Raw genomic sequence first — 11,423 nt, 5'->3', positions numbered from 1 at the left:
TGGGTGGCCATTCCCTTCTCCAGGAGATCCTCTGGACCCAGGGTTTGAACCTGGGTCTCCTGCATCGCAGGCAGATTCTTTACCTGGGAGTTAAATGGGTACTATAGTTTGAATGTTTGTTTCCTCTCACTCCCCAGATTCATATGTTGGAATCCTAATGTCCTATGTGTTGGTATTTGGGAGGTGGGACCTTTGGAAGGTGCTTGGGTGATGAAGGTTGACCTCTCTTGAATGGAGTTAATGTACTTATAAGAGACCCCACGGGGCTCTGTGGCCCCTTCCCCCACATCGGGAAGATGTCAGCTACCCAGAAGAGGCTGGTACCTGATCTCAGACTTCCGGCCTCCAGAACTGTGAGAAATAAATTGCTATTCTTTATAAGCCTCCCAGTTGGTGGTATTTTGATTTAGCATCTCAAATGAACTAAGAGAGTGGACATAGTCATTTTTCTTTTCAAATTTATTTGTGATTTAATCAGATTTTCCTAGAGATAAACAAGGTTCTTAAAAGCAATGATTCAGGTAAACTTCAATAAATTTAGGAAGCTATACCTTTCCTGTAATCAGTAGTTTCAAAAAAAGTTTCTAACTGTAACTACAAAGAGGATATGGAGACAAGGGAAACCAGCAGTTTCAAGGGTGCCCAGGCATAAGCCTGGTGTCAAAGACATTCCTCAGACCCTTGCCTCTCTCCTGCAGTGCTCACAGATGCTTGCCATTGGAAGCATAGCATCCTGAGAATGAGCATTTGGTTGATTCCTTGCAAATCTTCCATCCAGACAGGAAAGAATAGCCATCCTTGTGAAGATGATACAAGGCTGTGTAATACCGTCAGTCCTTTGTGAGATGTGGTGCCAGTAAAGCATGAACCGCAAGTTCAGAGATCTGAACTGCAGATCCACTTCTGCAATTAACCAGCTGCATGACTTCAGCCAGGGAACTCAGTGATTCTGAATCCCAGTGGCCTTTACAGAGATAAAGGAGATCTCTGTGGTCCTTTCAGGTCAATAAAGTCTTCTCCATCTGTGCAGTGTACTATATACAAGAACTTCAATGGAACAGGTGACTGGCTCTATGCAAACCTAAAATATTTGCTCTCTCTGATTTCGGACAAGTTTCTCAGACATTTATTCCTAAGGAATCCCACATTTGCTATTTTCTGAATAGCTAAAATTGGGCCCCTGCAATTATGTGGTTTTCAGAGGTACTTACTGAACACAATACATTAGCAGTCCCCTGCTGGCTTGTACTGGTTATCTCCTCCCTATGTAAGGACTCATAAACAACCACTCAGTCACGCATTGTAGAATCTTGCTAGAGGCTGGTGTCAGTCTGACTGGTTTGCTCTTTACAGAAATGACTTTTCTCTCCTCTTTGAAAACTAGGACCATGTTGACCAATATCTGGTCATTTGCTTATGTGCTCTCCACTGTGCACTGCTCTGGATTATAACGATTGTGGTTCTGCCAACCATGCTTTCCAGGCCTTCTTGTTCCCTGTCTTCCCATTGGATTCAAGCATTGGGAGCTACTGGGGAGAACTGGCAGGTAAGAAGGGAGAAGTGACTTTCCCCTTGTTGGGTGTCAGTTTGGGATGTAAGTAGCAGCAGATACAGCAGCCATGTCACCAGCACGGTGATGGGGTGGTAACCCTCGCTGGCAACAGTGTCACCGGACACAGCAAGCCAGCCCTGGAGTTTCTGCTCCTGACTCCCAAGTCACAGTGGCACTATTTCAGAGAGAAATTTGTTTCCTGCAGTTTCTAATCTTTCAGTAACCTAATTCTTTTTTCTTGCTCCTTCAGCCTTTCCAATATCCTCATAACCAATTTTTGTGTTGTTACCTCTTTTTGAAATACCTAAAATGATTTCTCTTTTCCTAAATGGACCTTGACCAATACTATATACACTTTTTCAGAGCTTGAATCCTTAAGCTAATTTAAAGCTACTCTATGATCTTTATTTTGAAACCCAGAGCTTTAAAAATCTGGATACACCCAGCTGCTCATTTCATAGAATGAAACCAACAGAATGTAAGGGGGAGAAAAATTGTTCTTCTCAAACTCCAATAAACTTCAAGAAAGGATCTAAATTAGTTAATGTATTGAAAAGTGTTCATAATAGCTGCTCATCATCTGTTGTTTGACAATGTACTGGTTATGAAAATATTTTATCATGACAATACTGACTGTGATGAAATTTATTCTACAAACAACTTTCTTCAGAGCATTTTTTTCTTAATCTTTGGATTATACAAAACCACCTGATAAAAATAGGCACTATAATTCCTGGGCTTTTAGTTTCAAAGTCTGTTTTCCCATCTGTTATCCAAAGTCTAGGTCTACACAGCCAAAGCAAAATGGAAGATTGTGTAATTATCCTTTGACTCAGAGACAAATAAGAATATCAAAGTGGGGAAGGGACATCTGTGCTCCTTTGATTTAATACCTAGTCCAATATATGATTCCTTTGAAATGTCTAATAACCATAGAGTGGATATTTATGCTATATTTGAATACTCTCAGTGATGGGTAAGTCATTACCTTTCCAGTCAATCCATTCATTTGTTGGAGAGCTTGGAGTTCCAGAAATATGTCCCTTTCATTGAGCCCAAGGAATTAGCAGAAATGAAGGTAGCTTCTACTCATGGGTGCTAATTATTCCATTGAGGTTTATAAAGAATAACTAGATTCCCTATTCTGTTTGAAAAGCTCTTTACATCAATGTAAAAAAATAGATACGACATCTCTTTATGGAAACACTGTCAGCTTGGCAGTGGCAGGTCCAGTGACCTGAGGAAGTTCACAGTGCCAGGAGGATCCTATGACTAAAACAGGAAGGTTTAGCTCTTCTCTGGAAACAATGAACCTGAAAACAAACAGGTTTTCCTTTCCATGTCTATACAGGTTCCTTCAAACTCACAGCTCTACTCCTTTCAGACGAGGTCTTAACTGAAGTGAGGTTGTCGTCAGATACGCTGACTCTAAGGACCCTCCCTTTATCTAGAGACATGAGGACCCTGCATAACCATGAAAAACATACTTCTTTGAGAATGTAACTCAGAAATATTTATTCAACTTATGTCTTGCGTATCATTGGGCAAGTGTGATGTTGCTAGTGTGAACGGTGGCATCAGAGCAAGGTGGAGATGAAAGAAAGAGAAATGGCAAGATGTAAATTTTAGGAATTTGATAGGAATTTCATTTTAAATGGCTTTGTATGTCATGCCTAAACTTTGAGTGTTATCCTACAGCAAAGACGAGCCACTGATGAATATTAAATTTGATTGTAGGAAGATTTCACTGGTGGTGGGTGGAGCATGAATTGGTGGGAGAAAAGATTGGTGGAGGGGCAAGTAGTCAGGCAATAATTCAGGAAAGAAAGGATAAATCTGTGGATGATATGGTGTCAGTCAAAGGAAAAGGATTTTATGATTGATGGGATGTGGAGATAAGAGAGAAGAACAGACCATAACTCTCAGGCTTCTGGTTTGGGCAACGCTGTAGATGGTGGAGCCATTGACAGAAGAAAGGAAAGTAAGAGGAATGGCAAGTGTAGGTTATGGGGGTTGATGAATTCTCTTTAGGGCATGGAATAAGGAGCCTTCTGGTTACAGATAGCTGACTTAATATGTGCGTTTACCTTCAAAAATCTCACTAAATGACAATAAGGGAAAGTTTAAATCACACACTCTCCTCAAATACAATTTAGAAGCTGGAAAACATGAATATAAATGTAAATAGGGTGACTCAGATCCATGGAAACTGAATGCCTAGCTAACTCTGAATGCCGTGATAGAACACCTAAAAGGCTCAGGAATTTCTCTTCGAGGTTCAACTGGGTGTGAAGGCTGAATGTGGGTTTGAGAGCTGTTTGAAAAGGAGTTCCGCACCTAATTCCCCCACCATCCTCCACAGCTGAGAAACAGACCTTCTCAACCACTGTAGGAGGATAAACTAGACATATACTGGATTTACAGTGAGAGGAAAGATCCTGGAGACAGATACTGAGATTACATGAACATCAACATAGTGAAAGGTAAGATGCCTACTGCTTCTTCCTCTATCACCAACCTTTCTCTCCCAAATGCTGAAAGCCAGACTTGAGACAGGATGTTTTCAGGGGATTCTGATTAGGCCAAGAGATAAGATCTAAACTTACCTTAATGACCTCAGTAAGTAAGTCCCTCCCATTACCCAGTCCTGTACACACACCAAGATTCCAGCCATCGTTTTAGAAAACTATTAACATGAAAGATAGAAATAAAATCATCAAACAGAAGTTACTTCAGTTCAGCTCAGTTCACTTCAGTCATTCAGTCGTGTTCGACTCTGCGACCCCATGAATCGCAGCACGCCAGGCCTCCCTGTCTATCACCATCTCCCAGAGTTCACTCAGACTCATGTCCACTGAGTCAGTGATGCCATCTAGGCATCTCATCCTCGGTTGTCCCCTGTCCTCCTGCCCTCAATAATCCCAGCATCAGAGTCTTTTCCAATGAGTCAACTCTTCACATCAGGTGGCCAAAGTACTGGAGTTTCAGCTTTAACATCATTCCTTCCAAAGAAATCCCAGGGCTGATCTCCTTCAGAATGGACTGGTTGGATCTCCTTGCAGTCCAAGGGATTCCCAAGAATCTTCTCCAACACCACAGTTCAAAAGCATCAATTCTTCGGCGCTCAGCCTTCTTCACAATCCAACTCTCACGTCCATACATGACCACTGGAAAAACCATAGCCTTGACTAGATGGACCTTTGTTGGCAAAGTAATGTCTCTGCTTTTTAATACGTTGTCTAGGTTGCTCATAACTTTCCTTCCATGGAGTAAGCGTCTTTTAATTTCATGGCTGCAGTCACCATCTGCAGTGATTTTGGAGCCCAAAAAGATAAAGTCTGACACTGTTTCCACTGTTTCCCCATCTATTTCCCATGAAGTGATGGGACCAGATGCCATGATCTTAGTATTCTGAATGTTGAGCTTTAAGCCAACTTTTTCACTCTCCTCTTTCACTTTCATCAAGAGGCTTTTTAGTTCCTCTTCACTTTCTGTCATAAGGGTGGTGTCATCTGCATATCTGAGGTTATTGATATTTCCCCCAAAGTTACTTGGAGGTTCAGATTCTACAGCAGCAACAGCAAAAAACTTGAAAACAAACTATCACAGATAAGAGGTGATATTGGATTTATAAGACAAATACAGGTTGCTGCAAAAAAAAAAAATAAATAAAACAATAAAAACAAAAGAGTTCTTGGAAATTAAAAATATGAAAACCCTATACAAGGACTGGAAGATAAATTGAGAAGAGCAGAGCAAAAAACTAAGAGAAGGAAAAAAGAAAGAAAAATCAGAGGATCAGTCCAAGAGGTCTAATATCTGATTTATAGGAGCTTCAGAAAGATGGAACAGAACAAACAGAAGTGAAGAAATCAAACAATTCAAGAAGACTTCCCAAAGCTGAGCCACACGAATTTCTACATTAAAAAGGCCCACTAAAGGTCAAGCATAATGGATGAAAAATAGACCCATAATTAGGAATCTCATGAAGAAATTGCATGTCAGTCACAAAGAGATAGACAAACAGGTTATATACAAGGAACAAGAGTAAGAATAATTTTGGACTTTTCAACAGCAGTGGAAACTGGAAGTTAATGAAACATTTTCATAATTTGAGAGAAAATTATTTCTGACTCAAAGTTCCATATACAGTAAAGCTTTTAAGTGGGAAGATGGGCTAAGGACATTTTCAGACACACAGATCCTCAAACATTTCCTTTTCATGGTTACTGTTACAGCGATAGCAAGAGAAAGGAGCACGGGAAGATAGGGGACAGCATACCCAGGAAACAGGGGAGCCAAGTGCAGAAAGAGGAGAAGGGAACCTCCAGGATGGTAATGGGGGATCCCAGGATGCAAACTGAGCAGCAGGCTCGGAGAGTGACCTGAGCAGATGGAGCAGGTCAGAAGAGGCGGGGAGAAAGGGCTCCAAGCAGAGGAAGCTGATGTATCTGACCATATGGAAAGAACACATACACTTCTAGGGAAGAGAGTGGCATCAAACTGATGATAAATTCTGATACAACGAAGCCAATTTTTAAGTGTATTAACCCTAGGGAAAGCAAAAAGATCTGAAAGAAAAAATAACTGTAACATATCATATGGACCAGTGGTGTACAGTGGTATTTCTTAATAATGAAAATGCTGAATATTGATCTAACCATAAAATTATTTGTCTCTATTAGGAGATAGGAAACAGGAAGTGTACACATGTGTACAGTGTGGTGGTGGAGGAACACTGACTCTTTGTGACCCCATGGACTGTAGCCCACCAGGCTCCTCTGCCCATGGGATTTTCCAAGCAAGGGCACTAGAGTGAGGTGCCATTTCCTCCTTCAAGGGATCTTCCCAACCCAGGGATCAAACCCAAGTCTGCACCTCCTGCACTGGCAGGCAGATTCTTTATCACTAGTGCCACCTAGTAGTATTGAAGTGAAAGCAAAAGTGAGAGTCGCTCAGTCGTGTCCGACTCTTTGGGACCCCATGACGATACAGTCCTTGGAATTCTCCAGGTCAGAATACTGGAGTGAGTAGCTGTTCCCTTCTCCAGGGGATCTTCCCAACCCAGGGATCGAACCCAGGACTTCTACATTGCAGGCAGATTCTTTACCAGCTGAGCCACAAGGGAAGCCCAAGAATACTGGCATGGGTAGCCTATCCCTTCTCCAGCAGACCTTCCCGACCCAGGAATCAAACCAGGGACTCCTGGGGTTCTTTACCAAGTGAGCTCTCAGGGAAGCCCACCCAGTAGTATTGAGAAACACTAAATCCATATATTCCATAAACAAATCATGATAGTGCCGAAAACTTGGGAAAAAAAAAAACACAACAAATTAGAAAATTTAGAATTGCAGATACAAATATTCCTTAAAACGCAGAAAGAATGGAACATGATTGCTTGGAGAGTAAAAAAAAAAAACGTGGAAAAGAACAAGAAGCTGGTTTCAGAGCTTTGGGGCTGTCTAAAACTATGCACACACATATATATTTGGTTTTGGTGGTGGTGGTTTAGTCACTAAGTTGTCCAACTCTTGTGATTGCATGGACCCTAGCCTGCCAGGCTCCTCTGTCCTGGGTTGTCATTTCCTTCTCCAGGGGATCTTCTTGACCCAGGAATCAAACCTGGGTCTCCTGCATTGCAGGCAGATTCAACTGAGCTATGAGAAAAACTCATATTTGATTTTAATAATCTTTAATTAGAAAAAGAGAATGATAGCATGAAATGAAGACAAAGTATAGAGTAGCACTGTCTAATAGAGTTTTCTTCAAAGATGGAAAGTACATCCAATATGGAAGCTACTTGAAATGTGATCAGTGTGACTGAGAACAAATTTTACCACTTTATTAAGTTCTAATTAATGTGCATTTAAATAGCCACACGTGGCTGGTGGCTGCCATATGAGACACTGCAGCTGTACAGAATGGCCAGCGTCTAACGAAGACCAACTTTTCTCATTGACCCTTCTTTCTCCTGCTTCATCATTTTTTGAGAGTCCCTTGGACTTCAAGGAGATCCAACCAGTCAATCCAAAAGGAAATCAACCCCGAATATTCATTGGAAGGACTGATGTTGAAGTTGAAGCTACAATACTTTGGCCACTAGATGCGAAGAGCCAACCCATTGGAAAAGATTCTGATGCTGAGAAAGACTGAGGGCAGGAGGAGAAGGGAGTGACAGAGGATGAGATGGTTGGATGGCATCATTGACTCAATGGACATGAGTTTGAGCAAGCTCCGGGATATAGTGAAAGACAGGTGTGTGCCTGTCCAATAGTGAGAGCCTGGTGTGCTGCAGTCCATGGGTTGCAAAGAGTGGAATGTGACAGAGTAACTGAACAACAACAACCGGACCATTTCCACCCGCCATGCCGAAATATCACTTATCCACCTTTTTGAAAAGTGCTGCTTTGACCCCCATCCCTCTGTGACTATCCACCCCATTTCTTTGTTCCCTTTCATAGAAAAACCCTTCAAAGGATTTCTCCATACCTGCACTGTCCTATTCAGCAGCCACTAGCCACATGTGGCTATTTAAACTTCAATTAATTAAAATTCAGTAAAATGCACAATTCAGTTTCTGGTTGCTCTTGCTGCATTTCAAGTGCTTAATAACCACATGTGGGTTGTGGCTACTGCATTGAACAAAGAGTCAGGATATCTCTGTCATTGCAGAAATCTCTGTAGGACAGCACTGGAGGGAGGCAGGGAGTGCAGAGAGTTGGTTGTTGGTTATTTGGTAGATTTGGTGTTGGACAGATAAGACAGTTGTCTTCTGGTTATTTCTTTTTTCTCAGTGGAAAAGGAAGTGATGTCATCAACTGAGAGTGTGAAAGGAGAGGGGATGTTGCAGGTGTGAGAAGAAAGCAGATGGAAGCAAGAAAGCAAAGAAACTTTCCAGAAAGCAGGAGAATACACGGACAACAGAAATAAAGAGTAGCTTCTTCCAAGAAAAATTGGAATCATTCTATTTCATTTTAATATTACTATTTTTCAGTGTTGTTACTGAAAAGTGATTCTAAAATTGGCCAGTGTAGCTGGGCATGGAAGCATGAGCCAATTTTCCAGCTACTCTTCTTTCCTCATCATGACTTTGAAATCTGACCATGATGAGAAATCTCATTGCCGTGGCTGTGACCACAACCATAACCTACCTATACAGCAGGAAGGAAGGGGAGGTCCCTTCCTGGAGATGTTTTGCTATGATAAGGTATGGGAACTTCCTCAGTCAAGTTTCTGTTGATTTTAAGAAATAGAAACCAATTCAATCAAACTTAGATAAGAAAAAGAGATAACTAGTGTCCTCTGGAATTCACAGGAATGCAGTTGGTCTTCAAAGGGATGTGAACCACAGGTAGCCAAAAGGACTAGAAAGCTCCAAGGGACTCAGGCAGAAGCATATTTCTCTCTTTCCCTTCTCACACTATATGTCTGGCATCTTATCTCTACTACTGCACAAGAAGCATTTTCTTTCTTTCTTTCTTTCTTTTTTTTAAATCAGCCTTCTCTACAGAATTCTCAGCAACTTGATGCATGAGAGGTGACCACTCCCATAATACCCTTAGTTCTCACTACTTCTGAACAAGAAAACATCTCAGATTAACAGGAACATGTCAGTCCCAGCCTCAAACATCCAACTGAATCTGATTAGTGAAATGTAAGACAATTGCCTTATACTGGTTTAAGCATCTCTAACAGGTGACAAGGCCTTCGGTACAGACTTGACTTCAGGAGCTCATTTCCAGGGTATGGGGCAGTCCCAGAGCTTCTTGGCAACAGGACTTCCTCTGGGAAGTCTTTCCTGTTCTATTACATTCTCCTGTTCTATTACATTCTCCTGAATACACCTGAAATGGGTACTGTGGGTGTTGCCTCTCCGCACAGCTGTACATAGCCACTTCCTGCCCAGAATGGAGGTTGGTGCCTCTGGCCTTTTAGACCAGGCTCACGCTTCTTTGCCACTACTTCATAACTCTCTCAAACGTACAGTAGGTCCAGTCCATCTGCTTTCAGACGTTTCCAGGAGCAGGGAAACATTCAATATTCTCTTTGAGGGACTTGTGATGTGAGCTTTATGCCTTTGATTTTTTGTCACCAATCCTCTCCAACTCTTCTGTCTCTCTCTTTCAATACTTAGCCAAACACAACCAGTAGCAACCACATATAGAACTAAGGTTCTGTTTTCCATCATCTCCTCCCTGAACTACAAGCTCAATAGTGAAACAACTTGCCTTCAAGGTAATCACAAGTAACACCTTTACCAGATGTTTTGGTTCTTCCCAGCCTCTGATATCAGATTCCTTGCTGTTACTACAGATTGCTAAACCAGTATTTTAAGGGTTTTTTTTTTTTTTTTTCAGCAGCATATCACTTTTGGTACTAACTTTTATATTGGTCAGGATAGAGTTGTTTGTTTTATTGTGCTGGTGGTGTTGCTCAGTCACTCAGTGGTGTCCTACTCTTAGGACCCCATGGACTGTAGCCCGCCAGATTTCTTTGTCCATGAGATTTTTCAGACAAGAATACTGGTGTAGCTTGCCATGTCCTCCTCCAGGGGATCCTCTCGACCCAGGGATCGAACCAGTGTCTCTTTTGTCTCTTGCATTGGCAGGTGGGTTTTTTATCACTAGTGCCATCTTAACTGTTTTATTGTAGTAGCATTTTACCCTAAGAGTCCCAGTGACCTTAATACAATAAAAGTTATTTCATATGCACCCCAGGTCTGACGTGAGCCAGATGAGTCTCCAGGGCAGCTGCCTCCCACGAGGTGACTGTAATTGAGAAGGTGTCTGTTTGGGCTCTGTCACTTCAGCTCATGATCTCAGCTATGGCCAACAAGGGAAGAGATCACAGAGAAAATTCAGCTTTTCCCATTGGCCAGCATCATATGGCCCCACTGACTACCAGGGGGCTGGAAATTCGAGTGAGAACACGGGTAACTGTTGACACTAAATGTCTCTTCCATAGTCCACGGAGCCCCCTCTTGAGAGAGCAAAGCTGTAAGATCAAAATAGCGTGGACAGTGGAGCTGCTACAGGGAGGACCTATTCAGGAGAGCAGCTGATCTGCCCTGAAATTTGTATGAGTGAGAAACAAAACTTTGTAGAATTAATCCACTGAGATTTAGAGATTTAACTATTCTTGCAGCATCGTCCGTCTTATCCTGATTAATACAGGAACATCAAAAAAAATGGGGTGAATGAAACAACATTGTTTACTTTCCCTGAAGCAACTGTAATTTTCATCCAACTACTAGGAGGATTTTTTAGAGAATCTGACAAAATGATACAAAGCTAATGTGGAATAACAAAAGAGTGAGAATAGCCAGTACAACCATAAACAGAAAATGAAAGAGAACTAATTTTACCCAACTTTAAGACATTTTATGCATAGATAAATTATGGGAAAACAGAAAGACATTACAGAGAAAGTACAGGAAATAACAAAGGTGTTAGTGGAGAAGAGAGATCCCACAGAGAGACCCATATACTTTTGAGAATTTAGAATATAAATATATTGGTATTTTAGGTCAAAGGGAGAATATGAATAATTCAGAAATGTTGTGACAAACAAGCCATTAGGAAAAAAGTGCTGAAGTACTTCACTTGTTATCCCCAAATAATATATCTGTAGATCAGTAATTATTAAGTAAAACAAATAATAACAATACTAGAAAAATCACTGGTAATTTTTTTTTTTTCAAAAACTTTTTTCATAATTTGGAACTGGGGAAGGTCAATAGTCATAGAAAATCAGATCAACAAATTTACACAAATTTGTAAGACAAAGAATACCAAACACAAAATCAAGTGATAAACCACAGGATAGGAAAAAAAATTTCAATTTCTAAAACTAAGGAAGGGGGTTAATTTCT

At 41.2% G+C, this 11,423-nt stretch overlaps 1 long non-coding RNA gene across 1 annotated transcript; it reads left to right on the top strand.

Moving 5' to 3' along the window:
* Window positions 1–1,250: 1,250 nt before the first annotated feature.
* Window positions 1,251–10,947, top strand: LOC138435828 (uncharacterized). The gene is made up of 3 exons (XR_011255246.1): window positions 1,251–1,546; window positions 3,915–4,035; window positions 8,347–10,947. It is a non-coding gene; the product is annotated as an uncharacterized lncRNA (long non-coding RNA).
* The last annotated feature ends 476 nt before the right edge of the window (window positions 10,948–11,423 follow it).

The sequence above is a fragment of the Ovis canadensis genome, chromosome 3 (assembly GCF_042477335.2).
Source record: "Ovis canadensis isolate MfBH-ARS-UI-01 breed Bighorn chromosome 3, ARS-UI_OviCan_v2, whole genome shotgun sequence".
Taxonomy (NCBI): Eukaryota; Metazoa; Chordata; class Mammalia; order Artiodactyla; family Bovidae; genus Ovis; species Ovis canadensis.
This window is presented reverse-complemented; position numbering and strand designations above follow the sequence as displayed.